Source organism: Danio rerio, chromosome 24 (genome assembly GCF_049306965.1).
Source record: "Danio rerio strain Tuebingen ecotype United States chromosome 24, GRCz12tu, whole genome shotgun sequence".
Taxonomy (NCBI): Eukaryota; Metazoa; Chordata; class Actinopteri; order Cypriniformes; family Danionidae; genus Danio; species Danio rerio.
The window spans coordinates 35,145,531-35,169,231 of NC_133199.1; the positions used below are offsets into that span (position 1 = coordinate 35,145,531).

Here is a 23,701-nt window from a genome sequence, read left to right on the forward strand (position 1 = left end):
AATTAATCTTACCACAACATAATAAATCCGTTACCACTCTTGCAGACTCCCATCAACAGAGATTTACATCAGGCAAATGGGGAATTTTGTTCTTAACCCTAAACAGATCAATTATTTTCGGTGCATTTCCTCGATTTTCTGTCTCTATGGAGTGCTGCGCTGAAGATATGAGTCGGGAGCGAGGTGGGAAAAAAAAATCCAACTTATCGTTATATCAACCATAACATAACGGCCCAGTATTGACAAATCCGGTTTTTCCTCCATTTGAGTGAGCAGATGTGTTAAGATTCTGTCATTTGATTTAGCAACAAGCAAGAGGTCACTGTCAATCTGAAGCTCTTCAACAAGCTCTATCTAGAAATCTAATCCGCGGTGCAGCAGCCGATCAATGGCCTCCAGACCAGAAAAAAAGCTGAACCTGCTGCTCTCCTATACTCTTATCTGAGTCGTCGAGCTCAACATTTACCTTTTCATTTACCTCAACAGCAGGACATGGACAAATAAACTTATCTGGATTATAATGTATTCACTAACACGAACAAACAATTAGTAATGCATTTATATGTTCATCTTTGTTAACGTTAGTTATTGGGTCACATTTTACAATAAGGTTTTATTGGTTAATGTATTTACTAACAAGAGCTAATTATTAATTGACATAAAAAAGTTCTGTTTGTTAACATTAGTTAATTTAATGTGTATTTATATAGCGCATTTATTGTGTGTGGCAGGGCTATTCAATTAGTTTGTCATGGCGGCCGGTTCATGAAAAGCATCCAAAACGAAGGGCCGGAGAGATATGACTTGCTATATGAGTGATGACAAAACAGCATATAAGAGCCCATATGCTGTATTTTTACTCCTTAAGACACCCATGTTGGCTTTTTCTACATTAAAATGTTAATATATGTTATTTTGAAACTACATAATGTCAGTGCATTCTACAATAGACTATTTTTTTTTACAAACATTCAAATTTTGTGTTTCGGAGCACAACAAAAGCATTGCATTGCTGAAGTAGGCTTCTTCTACATTCAGACACAGTCATATGTCATGTTTTGAACTGCACAACAATTATAGATTTTGGTTGTAAAATTATATAGTCTGAAGAATAATCATGGTTTCACTGTTACCACGTCTAATGTAAATTCTAGCTTTATATTAGGTAAACAGCTATTTATATTAACTGTTGTTGCCATCTGCATTCATGCATACATAATCATTTTAATAATAATTCGTCTAACATATCTTTTGTTTACATTGCACTGAAAGGCACGCACAACTCTCACCGTCAGATGTTTTCTACTGCGTGCGGCCAGAAAGACGCAAGTGCGTCGCTCCGCTGGCGCCCGCATATTGTCACATTAGAAATAACAAACTTGCAAGCGGAAAAGACGTGATATGGGAATGGCCATATATATATGTGTGTATGTATGTATGTGTGTGTGTGTGTGTGTGTGTGTGTGTGTGTGTGTGTGTGTGTGTGTGTGTGTGTGTGTGTGTGTGTGTGTGTGTGTGTGTGTGTGTGTGTGTGTGTGTGTGTGTGTGATTGTGTGTGTGTGTGTGTGTGTGTGTGTGTGTGTGTGTGTGTATATATATATATATATATATATATATATATATATATATATATATATATATATATATATATAAATTTAATATAATTTTGCTTTGAAGTATATAATTAAATAAAAAGCACTGCAATAATATTAGTCTCTTATATTATTATAATATATTATAAATTATTATATATTAATATTATTTATATAAGAAAATGTAAAAACAAATTTAAAAAAGGATTATGCTGTAAAACAATCATACAGATACATTTACAAAACTAATAAACCAAGAAAAAAAATATAAGCAAGCCCGGAAACGCTGTTCATTAGCCAGCAGTTATTACAAGCTAATGTACAGCGAGCTCGTAGCACTAAAATAACACGCACCTCATTAGCAATAACATTAAAACATCATTCAGAAGTCCTGCCTTTGTTCTCCAGTCATTTCTATGGCTGAAGCATCTCGCTGTTGTTTGAAAGAGCCGTACACAACATCAGCATGCAGGCCGAGCGGGTCAATTTGTTAGCATGACAGAGATGTAATGATGAAATGCAATTCTTTAAAAAGTCGCACTATTTGGATTCATCATTTTTAGCGGCGGGTTTAAAGGGCCAAGTGGAGATTCGGCGCCAGTAATTGGACGACGCTGCTGTGTTACAGTTCATAGGAAACCTGTTATAATTACTTCGAACGTGGATGTAAATACAAGGCTGAGAGACAGAAGGATAAATTGGCCTCCGGTGTAAATAAAAGCCTGAGAAATGTGAGAGATATGTCGTATAATGATCTGTGGACAGTGGGATAAAAGTGAAAAGATGAATTTGAGGTACGTCTTTTAATGTACTTTTATTTACCTCATTTGTTCAGCCAGGTGTGGACTAATGACTAATGACTTTCTGCTAGAAATATATAGAAATATAGGTCACACTTTACAATAAGGTTCATTAGTTAATGTTAATTAGTGTATTTACTAACATGAACGAACAATGAACAATACATTTATTACTGTATTTGTTCATGTTAGCGAACGTTAGTTAATGAAAATACAGTAGTTCATTGTTAGTTCATGTTAACTCATGGTGCATTAACTAATGTTAATAAGCATGGACTTGGATGTTAATAATGCATTAGTAAATGTTCAATTATGATTAATAAATGCTGTTCATGTGTTCTTCATGATTAGTTCATGTTAGTAAATGTATTAACTAATGAACCTTATTGTAAAGTGTTACAGAAATATAATATTAAAAAACCTTTATCTTAAATGGTGACAGTGGCTCAGTGATTGGCGCTGTCCCCTAACAGCAAGAAGGTTGCTGGTTCGAATCCCGGCTGGGTCAGTTGTTTTCCCCTACACATGGGGCGTTTAGGATGTTATATTTAATCAAGGCTGTATTTATTTGATCTAACATACAGTAGAAACTGTAATCATGCGAAATAATGTTACAGATTAAATAAACAGTTTACAACTTAAATCTATTTTACCATTTATTTCTGTAATTCAAAACAGGCATCTTTCGGAAAATAACACTAAATCATTATCAACTATCATCGGTGTTCAATTATTACAGTATTATAAATGAATTATATAGCTTTTTTCTCATTGCCAATGCTGAACACAGAGTTTTGCTCTGAATATATTTGTGCAAAACATATTTTCAGGATTTTCTTTGATAAATAAAAGGTTCTGTAAATGTTTTATTGCAAGATGAAAATTTAAATCAACATCATAAATATCTTTATTCAAAATTAAAACCTTTTAACTGGAAAAAGTCAAAATAAACTAAATAAAATAAGGCTACTATATTAAAAACAAGTGCACCTCAGGGCTAAATCAGCATGGACTGCCTATAAAACAGCATATAAGCTTTATGCTAATTAATATTCATGAGCAGAGTTTTCTCCACATACAAATCTCACAAACATATTTAGCAGAAACACTCTGTGAAAGTTTCCAAGCTCCAGACGTGTTTTTAAAGAGTGCCGTGTGGGATATTGGCAGCTCGCAGGCCGGCCAGAGGTTATAGACTGTGGGTGAGAATCAGAGATTTAGCTGTAATTACAGAAGGCAGTAAATCACTGGAGAGTGAAGAGCAGCAGGGCAAAAGAGAGAGACTGATGCCATCAAATGCCTCAGGCAAATATACCTGCATTCGTCCAGGGCCACGATAAACACACACACACACACACACCACAACAGATGATAAGACAGATGAACAACCCATATACAGGTGCTAATCCTAAACAAACAACCATCCGGCCATCAGATGGACCACATCGATTCACTGAGTCAGGCCAGATCTGGAGAGATCCTGGGATAAACTTGACATAACCACTTGGAAATATTGCACTACGAGGAAAATATTGAAGAATAGTTCATGCCAAAAATAAATTGAAAAACTTTTTTAGCTGACTCTATTCTGCTTTGTAGCTTCGTAGTAAAATAAAGTTTTTTAGATATTAGTATCAGTATGTTAGTCTTTAAGGATATCTAGGAGTTAGTGCACTCCCAAACAATGACAAAATTTGTGTTTAGAATATATAAAACCGATATAAACATGTAAAGCTTGTCATTTTCGCTTAAATGGATCAACTGTTTTATCCACATCACGTCGTACTTAATTTCTCATTAAATCTTTAGACCAATCAAACGCTCTCTAGTATCTGACATGCCCCGCCCCCTTCAAGATGTTGCTTTACATTTGATGCCCTTGTGCTCAACTACTCTCACAGGCTGTGATAAAACAAAAGGCTATTGGCTGATTTTTTTTAAAGGGGAGGAGCTACTCTATGTCCCACCCTCTATTTATTTTTTTTAAGTTGAGATGACATCAAACATAGAATAAAAACTGCACATTTAAAAGCACTGCATGGGATACTTAAATAATGGTTCCTGTGACTGTAAACAAAAAAGACTATTACACCATGTCCGAACAGCACACGACACGACAAGATTCCAGCAACAAGCATTTTGGCTGTCTGCACCAAAAGCGATGAAACATCACAGAAAGATTTAAATACCAGCCACTACCACTAAGTGTTCTGATTCTGTTTTTTTGTGACTGGACATCTAAGGGCCCTAATACCATTAAGGACTTGTATGAAAAAGGTACATTTTTGTCATTCTCAGATTTGTCTGAAAACTTTCATCTTCCCAAAACTCGTCTTTTTCGCTTCTTTCATATAAGACATTTGGTACAAAATCAGTTTACTCAGTTTCCTAATCTTCATCCTGATTCAGAAATAAACATAATGTTTTCCTTTAACCCAGACAGAAAAGGGATAGTCTCTGTCATCTATCTGTCAATAAATTCTTCGAATTCTAATTCCTCTGAATTACCTAAGAATACCTGGGAACAGGAGTTGGGGATCACCATCAGTGAAATAAAATGGGATTATATACTCAGTTTTGTACACAGTTCTTCTGTATGTGCCCGATACAGTTTAATGCAGTGCAAGATTTTTCACAGAGCTCACTATACTAATGCCAGAGTAGCCAAAATATACCCACATAGAATAAATACTTGTAATAGGTGCCAACAATCTTCAGCAAATTACACACACATCTGGTCTTGTCTAAGATTGACAGTGTTTTGGTCTAAAATATTCAATAGTTTTGCTAAAACTTTTAACATATCAGTCACTCCAAACCCTCTAACAGCACTATTCGGAATTCCTTTTGAGCCAAATTTGCCTTCAACAATGCAGAATGTTGTGGCTTTTACCACATTACTGGCAAGGAGGCTTATTCTCCTTAAGTTGAACCATACATCTCCACCTTCATATGACAGATGGATAAAAGAAATTGTTTAAAGTTGGAAAAAATTAGGTTTTCTTTAAGAGGGTCTTTAAATTTTTTTTACAAAACATAAAAACCTTTGCAGAATTATATTGACACTATTGATCTTGAAGCAGAAGAGGAATAAATAATTTTTTATTATTTTTTATTATAAATTATTTACTACCTCTACATTTATTTTATTATTTAATTTTTTACATTTACTGTGTTATTTTATAACTATATTGTTTTTTCTGATGGCCATTGGTTCTTAGTTCTGAAAAAGTAGAATAGTGTATTACTTATTTTTGTATGTATATATTATTGTATCTGCACAAAATGTTAATAAATATATTTGGTAAATAACAGCCACTGGACCCCAAATGAAATTGTAAAGGTCTTTTAATCTCATTATATTAAACTTACTAAACATCAATAATATAATACTGAGTGACTGATGATGTTGGTTTGCATTTTCAAACCATCGGATATTTTATTTTCAAGATCTGAGGTGAACTATCTGCTGCTGTTTTCTGTAGTATGGCAATAAATATCATGTGAAATGGCATTCAAACTCACATCAGGAGCATTTAACACTGAGTAAAGCCCATAATCAGTACCTGAGTTGATCTTTATTATAGTAGTTCATGCTGTTGTTCTGAAGCGATGTAGTGGAATTAGAAAGCTTTGGTAAAATAAAAATTGTGTGCATCATGAGATGGTAAGGACAAAAACTCCTTATAACATGGAAAAGATACCTTTTATCGCATTTCACAGTGCTGCATTGTAGATTGTAACAATGTTAAACATCATATGTACAGTTGAAGTCAGAATTATTAGCCCCCCCCCCCAAATTGTTAGCCCCCTGTTTATTTTTTACCCCAATTCTTGTTTAACGAAGTGAAGATTTTTTTCACATGTCTAAACATAATAGTTTTAATAACTAATTTCTAATAACTGATTTATTTTCTATTTTATCTTTGTTACCTTCTAGTACAGGAGCCAATCAGCGATCGCTATAAGGTGAATAAAGCCCGCCTTCTAGTACAAGAGCCAATCAGTGATCGCTATATGGCGAATAAAGCTCGCCTTCGAGTACAAAAGCCAATTAGCAATCGCTATAGAATGACAATTATCCAGGGAAGGGACTCAGACCAAACGTGAGTTTCTGCAGATTTTATGTGATACGAACATTTAGAAATTAAACTAAAGGTACAGCTGTGGTTTAATTTTATTGGTTATTCATAATATGTATTGTTATGTATTGTAAAATCGTAAGTAGTTTTGGAGAATTTGATGTTTCCCCATTCAGACAGAATGCCCGAGCAAACTGCCCGAGAAGAGTTTCAAAGATGGCTGCCAAGTGAAATGACTTCCCTTAAAGGGATTTTGATACTACTACTACTACTACTAATAATAATAATAATAATAATAATAATAATAATAATAATAACAATAATAATGAACTCCTTATTGTCTAGTTTCCCGACTTACTTAATGTCAACCTCTGGTGCCTGACAAGATGCCATCTTTGACCTGAATGATTAGCGAAAGTCACGTGGCTTTCATTTCTAATGATTTGCCTCCTAATTGACGGCTTCCATTTTTTTCCCAAGACTTCATTAAAGTAAATGAGTGTTTTTGCCCGTCTGATTTAAACCTCGCCGCCTTCCGATAAGGCGACGTGTGAAGTCTCTGCTCTCAGGATATCAGTCCTCGTGCTCCTGACAGTGTCATTATCCCAGTGCTTCTGTTTGATGGCTCCCAATAAGACCCTTTCAAAGACTCCTGGGTAGTTGTAGCAGTGCAGCATTTAATGAACAATGTTGCTAACAGGAAGTGTGAAGGCAGTTGTAAAAAGGGGGGAAGGGCGAAAAGGTATGGCTGTAATTACCTACTTGTTGTTTGTCTCGACGGGCTCTGTGTAAAGACGACAGCCGGCAGCGACAAATGCTATACAAGTTTTGTTGTAAAATCTTGCAGGGCTGTACATATTTTTTTGTTGTTGGGTATAAATAATTGAGCACTTGTATGGCTCTTTAAAAAAATTAGGTGCCCAGACTGTTTCTAAAGTGCATTTGCAAGGCTGTTTGTCAGCATGCTTTTAGTTTTTCTATTGAATGCGTTTTTTTTTTTTAGGGATAATAGATGCAATGCTGAAATTATACTAGATAGTGAGATGATACCTTTTCAAGCGCAAGAGAGCTGATTCTGAAACATTGTGTTATTTCTAATGGAGATTATAGTGTTTTACTCAGCATGATTGGATGGGCACAGCGGGGGTCTTGTTAGTGCTGTCAAGTGTTTGTGTCTCTTAAAAATCTGTCCTGAAACCAGCTCAAGAAAAAGTCATGTGGGGTTATTTCTATTTTCTGGTGATAAGATACGCCACTGTTTTCATACCGAATGAAAAGTGTCTGTAGAAGGGAAAAGGCTGATTAACTCATTACAAAGCTGAATGTATAATTAATGCACAATTATGCAGATTTTATTACTTTTTGTCCCGTCCCTCCCCACAAAGAATTAAATACATTTTATTGAAAGTTTAATTATTTACAAGAGCAGCGACGGTTTCACACAGTGCAGGCAGAGAAATGCGTCTCCTGCACTGATCTGAATCAGTGAATTTTTATTGCAATTAAACAAGTTTTGTCTTCCGTGTGCGGACAAATTCATCTTTTATTGAAGATGAGGTATGAAATCATGCAATTTGCATTAGTGGCACTTGCTAAGGCAATCACAACTTTGAATAATCACAACACTTCATGTTGCCCACTTGTGACTGTTTTCTTATTGTAAATTTCAAGGAAATATCAATTTCTCAATGAGACAGTAACTCATTTCGATTACATGACTACTCAGAACAGCTTATCAACACCCTAGCCAACAGGAATAGAAGAAATGTAACAGAACTCCATCAAAAGGCTTAGCTACACCCTGGCGACATATAAGATTTTAATAGCACACTAGAAACAGCACTGACACATTCTAAAAACCTCTAAGAACTCTTTAGCAACAGCCTGCCAGCATAGTCCTTGCAATGCCCTGGCAACTGCACAGAAACATTATTAAAACCCCTTATTATGAGCAACTTGGCCACATCCTGTCAATATACTAGTCATCACAAAAAATATTATATAATTCCCTCAGAACATCTTAGCAACAACTTAACAACAGACAAGACCTACGCAACAACACAAAAGTGGACAAAAGTGTTGTAGGGGGTGGGAGGGTGGTGGATCATGGACGAAAGTGAAGAGCGGCAGGGGGGTCACAGATGGAAGTGAAGATGGGGGGGGTCGTGGACAAAAGTGAAGACTGGGGGGGTGAGAGTTGGCCATAGACGAAAGTGATCTGTAGGGGGGAGGGGTTAAGGGTCGTGTTTCGATGGATGGCCCTTGATAATGTCTCTGGAGACCGCCTAAATGTGTGGGCCCTTAGAATCGTCCTAACTCCACCAATACACCCCTTACTACCTCTAAGCCCTGGTTATTAGTGACACCCTGGCAACATTACAAAAACAATCTAGAATTCACTCAAAACACCTTAGCAACATCTTAACAACAGACAAGACTTGAGCAACAACATAAAAACATTTTAACCCACTCAGAACACCTTAGTAACATCAAGGCAACATGTTTGTCCTTAGTAACACCCTGGCAACACCACAAACACACTTTACATTTTACTCAGAACATCTTAGCAACACCTTAACAACAGGCAAGACCTGAGCAACAACAAAGAAACATTCTTGAACCCACTTAAACACCTAAGCAGCATCAAGGCAACATGCTAGTCCTTAGTAGCACCTTGACAACATCACAAAAACAATTTAGAATTCACTCAGAGCACCTTAGCAGCACTTTAACAACAGGCAATACATAGGCAAAAACATAAAAACATTTTTGAACCCTATAGAACACCTTAGCGACATCAAGCAAAAATATTCTAGAATTCATTTAGAACACTTTAGCAAGAGGCAAAACTTACAATATTACCAACATACAATCTATTCTGAACAACGCTAACAACAACAACAACATCAACAAAACCCTAAAAACATGCAAGGGCTGGTCGGTATATCGAGTTCTGGGGATATATCGATAAGATTCCACAACGCGATGCAGGATTATCCAATATCATTCATATCGATATGGTTTGAGGCCACATGTGCGCATTCTGCATAAACAGACCACTCCAAGGCAGCAGCACACTAGCTCCACTTGCACAAATGTGTGACGAATGATTCACTCCATGAGTCATACAAAAGATTTGTTCAAAATGAACGAATCGTTCAAGAACGACCCATCACTGACATATAATATATCTGAAAATATCACTGACTCCTGGATAAATCTGACTCCCCCTTGTGTGCACGCACGTCACGCTGTGGCTGCTGCTGTCACAGTGGTTTATCATAAACCTTTTATCGATCAATCCTTCCGCAATTGACAGCAAGAACGAACATAGAAGCCTTTTCAAATTGACAAGCAGCATCTGAATGTGTTCAAAAGTATTAAAAACGCCAAAATCGGAGGAATTTGAACCCCATTTTAAAGCAGAAACCTCCTCATACTCACTGATTATAAGTTCAGTATTTATTACACAACGGTCTCTTCTTTACATTAACATTATAACCCATTTAGTCTGTTTTGTTATAATGACTGTTTACATTTAACCAGCATTTCATCACAGTACTCTGAAACAATTTCGTTACTTCTCATATCTATAGTCTATTTATTTTAATCTCCTTATTTAACATTTAGTAAAACAAGTTTAGTCAAAACAAAAGAAAAAGTGTCGGGTTTTTACATGGAGTGAAAGACTTGTCTTTAGAAAACTTAAATATGTGCACTTTTTAATAATTAAGCACAATACATACATGTAAATGTGTAACTAAAACATATACAGCAGATTTAATAGTAGTTTATAAATCACACAACTGTGGTAAACAAGATTACTTATAACACCACTGTATTTGTGACATAAAATACTGTGTGTTTCATATTTGCATTTATTGTGATTCTTTTCTATCATTCAATTATTTTTGATGTGTTATATTTAAGAGTTCTTTTTTTGCTCTGACAATGTAGCTCTGTTTTCTATGGTTCTGTTTACTTTGTTATTTGCACAACAGCACAGTAGTGCTGTGTATAGTGTTTCAAGAGTTCACACTTAGCTGATGATTGGTAATAAGCTAGTTTGCCATGCTGTCCCGGGAGAGAGCCCCGAGCTCAAAAGATCCTCGAGCCCGGAGCTCCCTTCCGTTGCAGGGCGAGAGGGGAGTTTGACTCGGGTAGATCTCGAGGACCCCCCCTCCCACCCCTCCGCTGCGTAAGGATTGCTAAGGTGAAGTGTTGCTGACAGAATTTAATTTGGTGCTAATTTGGTTTAGTCAATTTACTTAGTCTCATGTTTTTGGGGGTGTGGGAGGAAACCGGAGGACCAGGGGAAAACCCATGCAAGCACAGGGAGAACATGAGCTCCGCACGAAAATGCTGACCGGTTGGGTGGATACCTGAGTCGGAGGCATTTTTTTATTTTTATTTTTTTTTGCTGTGAGGCCGCAGTGGTAGCCACTGGGCCGCCGTGCTACCCTGTAGAAAAGAGGAGGAGAAGGGGTGGAAGGGGGGATTCTTTAAAACGAAGATGACTAAAGGTAGGGTGTTTGGTTATTTATACTGGGTTAGGAATAGCCTGATTGGTGGTTCATTCATTAGCTTGACTCGGGTCCAGCCGTGTCAATCATAAGCACGTGATCCTCTCGAAATTAGTTTATGATAAAACTTCACTAAGCAGGAAAAACAACCTGTACTGTATTTATTTATCAAAGATTTTGTTTATCATTTGTAATATTGTGCAACAGTTTTAAACAGGAGAAAAACCTGTACTTTATTTTTTTTTTATCAAAGATTTTGTGCCGCTGTTATTTTTTGTCCAGATGTTTATTTGTAAACAGGAAGTATATTTTGCTCAAAAAAAAATGTTTAATAATGTTTTAATAAAGGCTTTAACTCTAAAGTAACCATTTATGGGGAAATACCGAATATATATTGTACACCCTATATTGTATACCCTCCTAAAAAAGATTTTTTGCCCTTATTGCCCAGCCCTACAACATGCTGGACCTTAAAAGCATAGAAAAACAAAATCTCACAGAATATATTGGCAACACCCTGGAAACCAACCCACAGTGCCTTCATTACTAATTAGTAATGGCCAAAAGACTGTTTAAAGCACCTTAGCAACACCTCAGATAACAGTTAGCAAGACCTTAGTATTCATTTTATTTGGACAATCATTCATTCCTTCATTGTCTTATCAGCTTACTCCCTTTATTAATCAGAGGTCGCCACAGCGGAATGAACCGCCTATGGACAATTAAAACTCACTTATTTAAAATATACATATTTTTAAATCTTCAGCAGAGACACATTTTCCTCAATCCATTTCTATCTGCATTTGCTAGCGGAGTTAACCAGACAATGAAAAACGTCCTGTTATGAGATTTGAATTATTAAAAGGTTTGATATGGGATGCTGATTATCTCTGAATTTATTTGCATTCATTTGATAAATTTCAGCATTGAGTGAATTCAAATGCATCCAACAGCGCTCTTTGTCAAGATGATCTCATGATCTGTTTCCCTGTTTCCTCGCCGACGGCCTGGTCAAGAAGTCCTGCATAATCCCAAATTTCAGTTAGTGATTCTGTTTGAAACAGCAGCAGATGATGCTAATGACGAGAGGGGTCGTGACCTCTGCAGCTGATGAGGTCATTTAGACCTGGAGGCAACAGCAGCTGCCCTCAATGTTCCAGCATGAAACACAACCACTGCTGCGTCCCAATTCGTGCACTTATACTATGCCCTAAAAGTATGTACTCATACTAAAAAAGAAAAAGACATACAGTGCTGAACATTATTGAAAATGTATATTTTTTTAGCAATTTTCAGTGAAAATAGGTCATATATTTTGCTGCTTTTGAACTGATTTATTAAATGGATATATTTGTTAAAATAATAGTTTAATCACCAAACATCTTTAGAAATAGAAATATAATGTATTTAAATTCATGCAAAATATTAGAAAACTTCAACAAAATGTTTATATATTTTTAGTTTATCATGAATTTTGCTCTTTTTAAAATTTTAATCTAATATTTTTCCTAACATTTACATTTATGTGTACTAATTTTGGACCATTATCATGAGATATTTTGTTAGATTATCTCCATATTAGGCTTTAGTACTGACTAATCTAATGCATATGCACAACTATAATATGGTAAAGCATTAAGCATCCTGTAGAAAATAATAATTTTAATTAAAGATATGGGGTGTACTTCTATATGCTGAGCACTGTCCTTTTGAGTGTGTAACAGAAGAGTAGACAAGCTCTGAGACATATATATATATATATATATATATATATATATATATATATATATATATATATATACATACATAAGTTACAAGCTGCCTTATTGTTTATGTGTCAAATCCAATATGCCAAATACAACCCAGGATCATTCTGATTACGTACCCCATACATTTCTGGAGAGACCCAAGAACATCCCAGGAGCTATGTTTTTGTTTGTTTGTTTGTTTGTTTGTTTGTTTGTTTGTTTGTTTGTTTGTTTGTTTGTTTGTTTGTTTGTTTGCTGTTTTTTTGTTTGTGAATCCACTAGAGGCTTTATGGTTTTTTAAATGTCAAATTTGTCTCGCGAGAACAGTTTGCACGTGCTGTTCTCACATAAATCCACCAGAGCCCGCTCTTGACTAACTAACTTACTGACTGACTGACTACGGGTGCTTTCACACCTGTGAATCGATTCAGTTGTTCCGAAACAGAGATTACAAATATTACATTGTTGCTCTTTGCTCATGGAGCGGTTCGCTTTCACATTGCAAAGTTTCTAATCGGACCAAAAGAGCATAAGCAAGTCACGTGCGAGTAAACTCTCCTCACATTGGTCAGAGTGTCAGGGTTTATTTTGCAGCGTCCTGCTCAGCTGTCAGGAGAGGTGGTGGTTTGGTGGTGATTGATAGGGTGCGCCCACGCACGATGTGTCTGAGGAGAGATGCGTTGGGGAGGGGTGAGAAGGGTGCGCGACGTAGCCTATTTGAGGACCGGGAGGGAGACGCGAGATTACCGGGAGATCATCACTCGTTTGCGGGCATCCACCATACTCATAATTCTCTCTTCATGTAGCCGTATGCCTATTACATATCCATAAAACACTGTGATATAACCGCGCTCGGATCGGATCGCTTTCTCACTGTAATCGAACCGCTCCAGGGTTCGTTTCAATCGAGCCGAGACCACCTCATTCAAGCGATCTCGGAGCGATTACTTTGGCGCGGCACAGAGCGTGATTGCCCTGTTCACATATGCCAAACGAACTGCGCTAACTGGGCAATCGAGACACGTTCCGAAACAAAAGTGTAGGTGTGAAAGCACCCTAAATGACCAATAACCCCACCCTCTCCCTTCCCTAAACCCAACCAATAGTGTTATAAAAAGTACTGACTGACCCGCGCACTCACTTCCCTAAACCCAACCGCAGTGTTTTGAAAAGCAAAAGTAAAAGACCCCTGATTTTTACCTGTTATATATACTTTCTGGAACCATTCTTCACTTGACTCGAACCCTGCTGTCGTCAACTCTACACTACATCTCAAGTACATCAACGTATGTGTCAAGCCAGGCACATGCACAGATTTGGCTCAAGCTGTGCAGTGCACATGTCCTTTTTGTCTTTTTGAAAAAAGTGCCCTTCAAAAATGGACTAGTGCCCAGTGGTCTTCAGTTCGTGACCGTCAATGAAATATAACATCGAACATGTACATCACATACAGTTGAAGTGTGATTTGTGAAAACAAAAACTGCAAAAACAAAAGAACTACCTCCTGGGACATATTCAGCACTCTCCAGAAATGTATATAGGAGTCAGAATATGCCTGGGTGATATATAACTGCAGGGTAATTATGTTTATTCATAATAACTTTAACTGTTTAAAGCAATTAGTTACTAGTTATCAGTAACTAATAAAATTATGGTAACTTAAACTTTTCTGAATTTGACTGTAATGCAATAATGTGGACCTTTTGTTAAGCTGCTTTGAAGCAATAATACAAATAAATGCGCTATACAAATAAATTGATTTGAATTGAAAAGGTATAATAGAAAATCTTGGACAATGCTAATGTTAGCCTGATAGCACTAAAAGCCTATAGCTGCGTCCCAAATCGCATACTTATGCACTGTTCTACGCCATTTTGTAGTATAAATAGTGTAAGTAGTGTGTTCACACTGAAAACTCTAAAAATAATAAGTGCACTTTAATTACCCGGATGATGCACTCATTCAGCCGGTAAAATGAAGTGTGTAACGATGGACACTTCACGCACTCAACGACCGCAGGTTTGCTTACGTAGCGGAAGGGGCGGAGCTATCGGACGCACATGTTGAATAACTTTATTTATTTTGGATGGTGAAAGCAAAATTCTTTTACGAGAGTGATTATAGCGCCTCCCGATAGTGATTGCGGCAACACTCACGGCTGGTATTATTTGATAATTCGGCCGTTTACTTCAATGATTTGGCAACCGTCAAACGTCATCAGGGAAATGGTTTGAATTTCTGCTTAGTAAAAAAAACATTAGTGTGCCATTTGGGACGACACTACATACATACCCTGTTGAGTGTGTAAGTGCATAAGTACATAGTGCATGAGTGTATAGTGTATAGTGTGCCATTTGGGACACAGCTTATGTCACTGTGTGCAAATCGCCATTCAAAGCCACACACATTGAACGTGCACCAGGCAGCATCACAATACATCACAAATCATTCATCAGAGCCAATTACGAAATCATTTCTGCACAAATAGGGTGTGTAGAGGTATACAATTAAATATGTTTAAAGACAGGTAAGACAGCCTATCATAATGTTCAGCCTTAAGCTTTTGATGGACAAACGTTTCTTGTTCGTATGCCTTCCACAGATCATTAAAATACATATAAGTACATTTGGCCCTCTTAATTGAATGATTTCTTTTAGGACGTAAAAATAATTAACTAGCATAACAAAAATAATTGTTTCTGAAGACAATCAACTATTGCTACTTTAACCTCGAAGCAACTGCCATTTTTGTAGTTTTTGTACCAACTTTTTACCCTTGTTTGTAGTTCTAATCCAGGGGTGTCCAAACTCTGTCCTAGAGGGCCGGTGTCCTGCATATTTTAGTGCCAATCCCAATTAAACACAGCTGAACCAGCTAATCAAGCTCTTTCTGGGTATACAAAAACTTCCAGGCAGGTGTGTTGAAGAAAGTTAGAGCTAAACTATGCAGGACACCGGCCCTCCAGGACCGAGCCTGGGCACCCCTGTTCTAATCAAATTCACTAAATACTTATTTAGACAGCTTATTACAATCTGACATACTAATACTAGTGTTTAAAGTGGTAGTTGGGTGATATACAATACGTCATTATTTACTTACCTTCATGTTGATCTGAAAGCATCCGCTGTCTCAGGTTTTTGTACATGGAAAAGAGTAGCTTGCACATTTTTCTATGGTTCTTTGTGTTTTGTAGAGTTGAGTTTATTGCTTTTGGTGGTGTCGTCCAGACTCATACTGTGCTGGATGGAGTGTCATTACAGGCTTGATTGGTTTTGGGAAGGGGGATGATTTTTTTTGCTGCGAGTCATTTATTTAGCAGCAGGTGATCTGAAACCAGCCCTGTCGAGGAGGGTCATCCTGGAGGAGGAAAAACAAACCATGAGTTAAACTTTTAAAATATTAGAAAACAGATAAAATAGTTTAAGTGGTCCACTTCTGCCAATAAATGTCATAAAAGATAGAGAAAGTGGGAAAACTTTCCTAATAATATACAGTTGTAGTCAGAATTATTAGTCCCCCTGAATTATTTGCCCCCCTGTTTTTTTTTGTTTTGTTTTTTTCTTCAATTTTTGTTTAACGGAGAGAAGATTTTTTTTTCAACTCATTTCTAATAACTGATTTATTTTATCTTTGCCATGATGACAGTAAATAATATTTGACTAGATATTTTTCAAGACACTTCTATAGACTGATTTCACGTGGCTGCTATTTTTAAAAGCGAAATCGAGGTTGCGGTGGGAAGAAACCCGGAAGACTTTCTTCAGAAGAAAAAAAATATTATCAGACATACTGTAAACATTTCCTCGCTCTGTTAAACATCATTTGGGAAGTATTTAAAAAAAATAAAAATTTAAGGGGGGGGGGCTAATAGTTTTGACTTCAACTGTTATATATACATTGTTATATATTTTCATTAAGAGATCAGACTGCAATGCAAAGGTCACTGTGTTTGTCAGCCATTATGCCGTAATTGGAGTGTTATATCTTTTTTTAAATAGTGTTAGTATAAAAATAGAGGTTGAATTTATCGTGCATATCTATTAGATTTAGCAATGCCACAACAATAAAATGGAAACATGTTAGAAACCACTCAGAACACCTAAGCAACACCCTAGTAACATGCTACACCTTTGCAACACCTTTACAATAGCATAGAATAGCTCCTCAGAAAACCTTAGCAATGCCATAGCAACTTTAGAAACAACAACCTGAACAACAAAATAAAAACATGTTAGAGAAACCACTCAAAACTCCTTACCAGCACCCTAGTTACATGCTAGACTTAGCAACACCCTGACAACAGTCTAGAAACATGTTAGAAAGCACTCAAAACTCTTTAACAATAGCCTAGTTACACCCTACACATTAGCAACCCCTTAAGAAAAAACACAGAAACATAGAAACTACTCAGAACAGCAACACCCTACTCATAGAAACTTCTCTTAGCAACACCCTAGCAACATTATATATAAGCAACACCTTCATGACACTTTAGGAAGGTAATAAACTTCTCAGTAAACCTTAGGATTACCCAGCCTGATCTCACGAGGAAATGTAAGTATTTTACGTTTTGTCATCTTAGTGGCTAACTCATATGAATACGTACGAGTTCACAAGTACGAAAATAATTTTAAAAAGGAGGCGTGGCACCCAACCCCACCCCTAACCCCAATCGTCATTGGGTGATGAGCAAATCATATTAAATTGTATGAATTAGATCGTATGAATTCATACTAATTAGCCACTAAATCAAAAAGTTACGAATTGCTGTGAGATTGTGTTGGAATACCCTAGCACAGGGGTCACCAACCCTGTTCCTCGAGAGCTACCTTCCAGCTCATTTCAGTTGCAACCCTGGGCCTGACCAAACACACCTGTTTGTAATTATCAAGTGATACTTTAGGTACTATTAATTGGTTCAGGTGTGTTTGATCAGGGTTGGGACTGAATTCTGCAGGAAGGTCTCCAGGAACAGGGTTGGTGACCCCTGCCCTAGCAACTAGCTGGACTTTAGAAACACCTCGACAACAGCATCAAAAAATTCTAGAAACAACTCTGAACATCTTAGCAACATCCTAGCAACAAAAATAAAGAAATAAATAACTGACTGTTCCACAAAATAAAGCTACACATGAGCTGAAAAATGACTGTTGAGGAATGAGGAGTTCAATGGATCCCTTTAAATTGATCTGCTTGGAAGAGCAAAGGTGAAGAAAAAAGACAAACACTGACAACAAAAAGCAGAAGCCAAGCATGTTCTGCGAAAACTTGAGGGATAGCAGAAATCGCCATGACTACAGGATTAGATTAGAACGGGTAATGTGATCTGTGATGTGATTAGTTGAGATAATATCTGATTAGATGTGATTAAAACAGATGAGATTACAATTGCATTAGATTCTGATACCACACCATCGCACTAGTTGACTTGGCTGCTGATGAAAGGTAGACAATTTAAAAACAATGGAATTACATGAAATAAAATCAGCCCTAATCGGTGGAAGGCACACATTTCTCTGGAATCAGTAATTACGATAATTGGAAATTAAAGGATGTGTGAGAATTTTCATATCTCTTTATTTATTTATTGAACGTACCCGTAGATCATTTAAAATGTAATTTCATTTACTGCTGCATAGGTTGGTAAATGATATTTCTCATTTTATTGAAAATCAGCATTAACTCGCTTACCGCAGAGAGGAAGTGCTCTGCCATCTTTTAGGCAATGACGCTAGTTCCAGATGCAGGCTTTTATTTTATTTTTATTCCAATAACTTGAGCCATAATGACATTATTCAAACCGAGCCACTGGAGAATATCATAATGCTGATTTACTTACTGCACCACAAAAAAACCTGTTTTAGGACAGGGATTCCCAAACTTTTCAGCCTACAACCCCCAAAATAACAATTCCAGTGACTCGCGGCCCCCAATATTCTCTGAGGAGGTTATAAATAAAGCTTGCACACAACAGCGCACGCATACCAATAGGCCCAAGTCTTTTCATCGTTTAATTTCGGAGAACGCAGAGACCATGCTCCATGTTCAGTTGTCGCCTGTATTTATTTTTAATATATGAGCAATTTCAGCGTTATGGATGTGACATTTGCAGTAAAAACTCAAAACATATTTTCACATAGGAAGTATATGTTAACATGATATTGAAATATCTGTTTATTATTGCTGTGTCTTTAATACAATGTAATCACCCCAGGGGTCGCAAAAATAATGTAATGCTGATGGCTTTTTATTTGCATATTGTTTTTTCATTCATTCATTCTTTCATTCATTCATTCATTCATTCATTCATTCATTTGTTCGTTCATTCATTCATTCATTCATTCATTCATTCATTTATTTTCTTTTAAGCTTAGTCCCTTTATTAATCAGGGGTCACAGCGGAATGAACCACCAAAATATGGTAATCGATACAAGTAAATATTACAAATATTAGAAAATATGGGCAAAAAAAGGTCTACCCATTTGTCGAGTTGTAATCATAATTCATAATACAGTCAAATATAATGTAATCAAATAAGATTATCACTCATTTGTGTTTACATTTAATATGTAAAGGTCAAAATAACATAATTTCACCCATATTTTGACTTTTAAATTTAAAAAAATTATTTAAAAACAGACAGTTTGCTCAAATTTATTGTTTTGAAGTATAAATATATATATTTGTAAGTTCTACATTTGCAATATTTTATTCCACAGATGGCAGACGATTAATATGAAACCTTTTCACATTTCCGGGTTTCTCAGTAGCAGGTGTCATGGCCCTACTTGGCCTAAACTTATTGCGCAGTGAACCGGAGAGTACAACACAAAATTTTATAATACATGCAGAAATACATATAAATATTCATTTTTTTTTTTTTACAAATGTAAATATTAAAAACATTTAAGGATTTAAGTGTATGATGACCGTTAAACGTGTCATATTAGTCTTGTGAAAAGGGTCCATTAAGTTAGATTTAGGTTGTGACGTCAGGTGACCAAAATTCAATGTCTAGCCAGCATTTAAGAACAACATTTTTTGATGTCCAAAAATGACATTGATATTTGGTTCATTTTAGGTTGTGTTGGAAAGTGACCAAAATCCAACATCGAACCAACATCTCAAACCAACATAATATTGACGTCAAGTACTGACATTTATTTGTCATGTATGGCAACCAAAATCCAACATCTGATAGACGTCACAATGGTAACATCCACACAACGTCAAGCTGTAACATCATTAAGCTGGATTTATACTTTCTCCTGGCGCTAACTGCGCGCACACCTCACAAAACTGCTGCGTTCACCATTTTGATATTCTTGAAAACATCAGGGGGCAAAAGAAAAGAATGGGTCAAAAGAATCTGAATGTGAAGTCAGCCAGATTAACAGAGATATAGAAAGTTTCCGGAGCTATGTCATATCATTTTTATCATTAAATGTTTTTAAACTAACTATTTTCTTTACTTTTATCAACTATTTTAATGATTATAAGGATTTTTATAACCATTCAACATTTTTTTAAACTTTAATGCATCACTTGCTTTTGTTCATAGCTTGGACAGTTTTACCTATAAAAGTTAATTAAAATATTACAATATGACAAGAGTACATGGGTTGCTGTACAAATATATATTTTTTATCACAAGAGTAAAAGCAATAAAAAGTACACTTACTAAAAAATACAGATTGTTTTTTTAGATTTAGCGCACTCCACAATTGACACATTACTGTCTGACTAATTTTTGTCCTATTCTTATACTAAACAGGCAATAATACTCCAACATTCCTGACCATTTTCACCAATAAAGCCTAGAACAACAGGCCATCAGTATATTGTAAACCGATAAGTTCAAATGTTTTTTCGAGATATTAAAGAAATAATTTGTGACCTTATTTATAGTTTTGAAGCAATTACATAGTTTTAAATTCAAAAACTGTAATATATACATGAGTGTAAAACATGTCTGTAATTGTGTATTAAAACCACTCGGGTCTCCACTTTTGCCATGTCCTCTTTTGGCTTTAACAAATGTTTCCCCCTTAGGTTTTTCCAAACTTTTAAACAAAAACTTTCCTTCTTTCCCACGGCTGTTGCAATTTCTAGTCAAGAATTATTGATCATGTCGGCGCAATAGCCTAGTGGTTAGTGCGCCAACATATGGTGCAATAGCACGTCAGGGCGTCACGAGTTCGAATCCCGGCTCGATGACATTTCCCTACCCTACCCCCTCTCTCTCTCTCCCACTTCGCTTCCTGTCTCAATACTGTCCTATCTAATAAAGGCAAAATGGCCAAAAATAAAAATCTAAAAAAAAAAAAGAATTATTGATCATCAGGTTATCTCTGTGATCACAGATCATAAAGATGTCTGTACAGGCAGGGCCGGTGCGTCCATAGAGGCGACCTAGGCGGTATAGAGAGGGCGGCATCCGCGACACCTCCCTTACCACCCGCGTCCTCAGTTATGTCCGCGACACCTCCCTCACCACCCGCGTCCTCAAATATATTCGCGCATAGACGACAGAATAGAGAGGGTGGCGTCAGCGACACTTCCATCAGCACCTGCGTGTCCTCAGTTATATCCGCGCATAGGGCGGCAGAATTGAGACCCGCGCGTCCTCATTTATATCCGCGCATAGGGCTGCAGAATAGAGAGTGCAGTGTGTGCGACACCTCCCTCCCTCCCTCAGCACCCGCGCATTCTCGGTTATGTGCGTGCATAGTGCGCTGGAAAAGAGGTCCGCGACACCTCACTTCATTTTCATAACCGGTCACTTTCGTTTTCACATTGGGGTTGAGGGCAGCATGATCGTCCTCTGCCTAGAGCGGCAGTTCAGCTTGCTCCGGCCTTGTGTACAGGCATACCCGTTTCAGACTAAGTCTCTTAAAAGTGATCGATATTCAACTCAAATCAAATGTGGCACTGCGCAAACTGTTCGCTTGAGTCTGAAAAAAAATCGTGCGCTCCGCCAGCCGAAATCATGTCGCGTGCACCCAAAGCGAACCTCCGCAGACACAGCAAAGATGTCACATTTGCTGCACACACTCAAGCAAACTAGCGGACGCGTCAAGTATAAACCAGGAGGTTGATAATTGGTTGATTTTAGGTTGTATTGAGAAGTGACCAAAATAAAAGAACCAATGTCATATTGGCATCAAGTACTGACATTTATTCGTCAGGTATGGCAACCAAAATCCAACGTCTAATAGACGTCATAACAGTAACATCCACACAACGTCAAGCTGAAACATCATAGGTTGATATTTGATCGATTTTAGGTTGGACATTGACATCGGGCTGACATTGGATTTTTAAGTCAACCCGATTTGCGTTTGCGTACAAAACACAACGTCCCCATGACATTGGGGTACAACATCAATCTGATGTCATGTTAATGCCCTGTGCCTGCTGGGATCTAACAGTAAACCCTAAAAGAAGTGCAACTGCAACACACAAGATTATTTTGCATACTTTCTTATACCAAGTTTACTGATAGGAAGCAATGGACTACATTTAAAGCTTCCTACAGTAGACCCTATATTCTCTATAAATAAAAGAACTGAACTTTGCACAGAGAAACCGCACACCATTCCTTAGCTTTCCATCTCATTACCCACACCACACACACACCCTTTTAGAAAGATTACTTTCCACCCCAGAAAAAAAGCACTGAAATCAAACGCTCCCCCTTCGCCAGAACAAGTTGCGTCTTTTGCAGGAGGAATTTTCACAGCGGACGCGTCGACCTGAATTCAAACGGATGGCTCATGCTCCGTCAGTAGCAAACTGCATATTACAGTCTGAGCACATCTGCCGGGCATGTTCAGCCCAAGTCATTACAATTACTGCACACTTCAACGCCTCTGTAAAGAGCTGGATATCCACTTTCCGTGGGTCACTTGAAGTTGCGTCGACGTCCCCCTCCTTCCCCTTCCCCACACACACACACTTTTCACGCTCAGGTAGGCAGGAGGATAATCTGCATCCGTGACAGAGCTCACCTGCATATGTTAACATGCGCAAAATTACACCACACTCATTCAAGTAGGACAGCAATTGGACGGTGTCACATTCCAGCGAGCGGAACAATGCCGATTTCACGACGCAAACTTCAGCCGGGGTGTTAACAGATAAAGTAATTGTTTGAATATTACGGTGCTTAATGTGGTGAAATCCTCAAGGTTTTTTTGGACGTGGCTGTAAATAAACGTTGGCGGCGTTGAATGAGAAACAAGAGGGAACTCCTGTGCCAGAAGAGAGGCCGACAGAAGTGCGATATTTGTAAAAAAGGAATCGCGTCGGCTTTTGCCAAACGCCTGTGAAATTAAATCCAGTTTAACAGATCACGTTGCCTTTCAGCTCATTGTCTGGGTAGATGTGACAAATTTATCACAATTAGGAGTTGGTGGTGCAACCCTGTAATTCATTTCGTCACAGTTCTCCTTTCAGAATGGGTGTAAAACGTGGGCAATTCTCGAGTGTAGAGGAGACACAATACTATGAGTCACCGCAGTGCAGAGCGCAGGAGTTACCGATGTACATTATCAGAAAGAAAAAAACTTTTAAACAGAAGCTTTGAAGGAAGATGTACAGTATGAACTTTTTACATTATGCTAATAATGTGTTTTATGATGGAATACTGCATGTTATTTCTTTTCCCATAGTTACAATTTAGTCAGCCAGAGGGTGCAAGACTGTACACTGTAAAACAGTGGTTCTCAAACTTTTTTCATCAAGTACCACCTCAGAAAAAAATTGTCTCTCCAAGTACCACCACAATGAGCAGTATTGAAATACAGTAGCGTAGTATTGAAATATAGCAGCTACAACTCTGCAAAGTAAAAAAAAAACATGGCAGATTACCTCAGAAATATAGGCTACATGTCATATATGGCATATTATATACATCATTTTTGAAATGTGTATAGCATGTACATGACATATT

The 23,701-nt window shown here is 37.2% G+C and overlaps 1 long non-coding RNA gene across 2 annotated transcripts in view; it reads right to left on the bottom strand.

Annotated features, from left to right (window-relative positions):
• The window catches only part of LOC141380742 (uncharacterized), a 125,416-nt gene that overhangs the window by 31,730 nt on the left and 69,985 nt on the right, over window positions 1-23,701 (bottom strand). For both annotated transcript variants that reach the window (XR_012399480.1, XR_012399481.1), the window contains exon 5: window positions 15,846-16,103. This is a non-coding gene — a long non-coding RNA (uncharacterized lncRNA). The remainder of the gene's footprint in view (window positions 1-15,845; window positions 16,104-23,701) is intronic.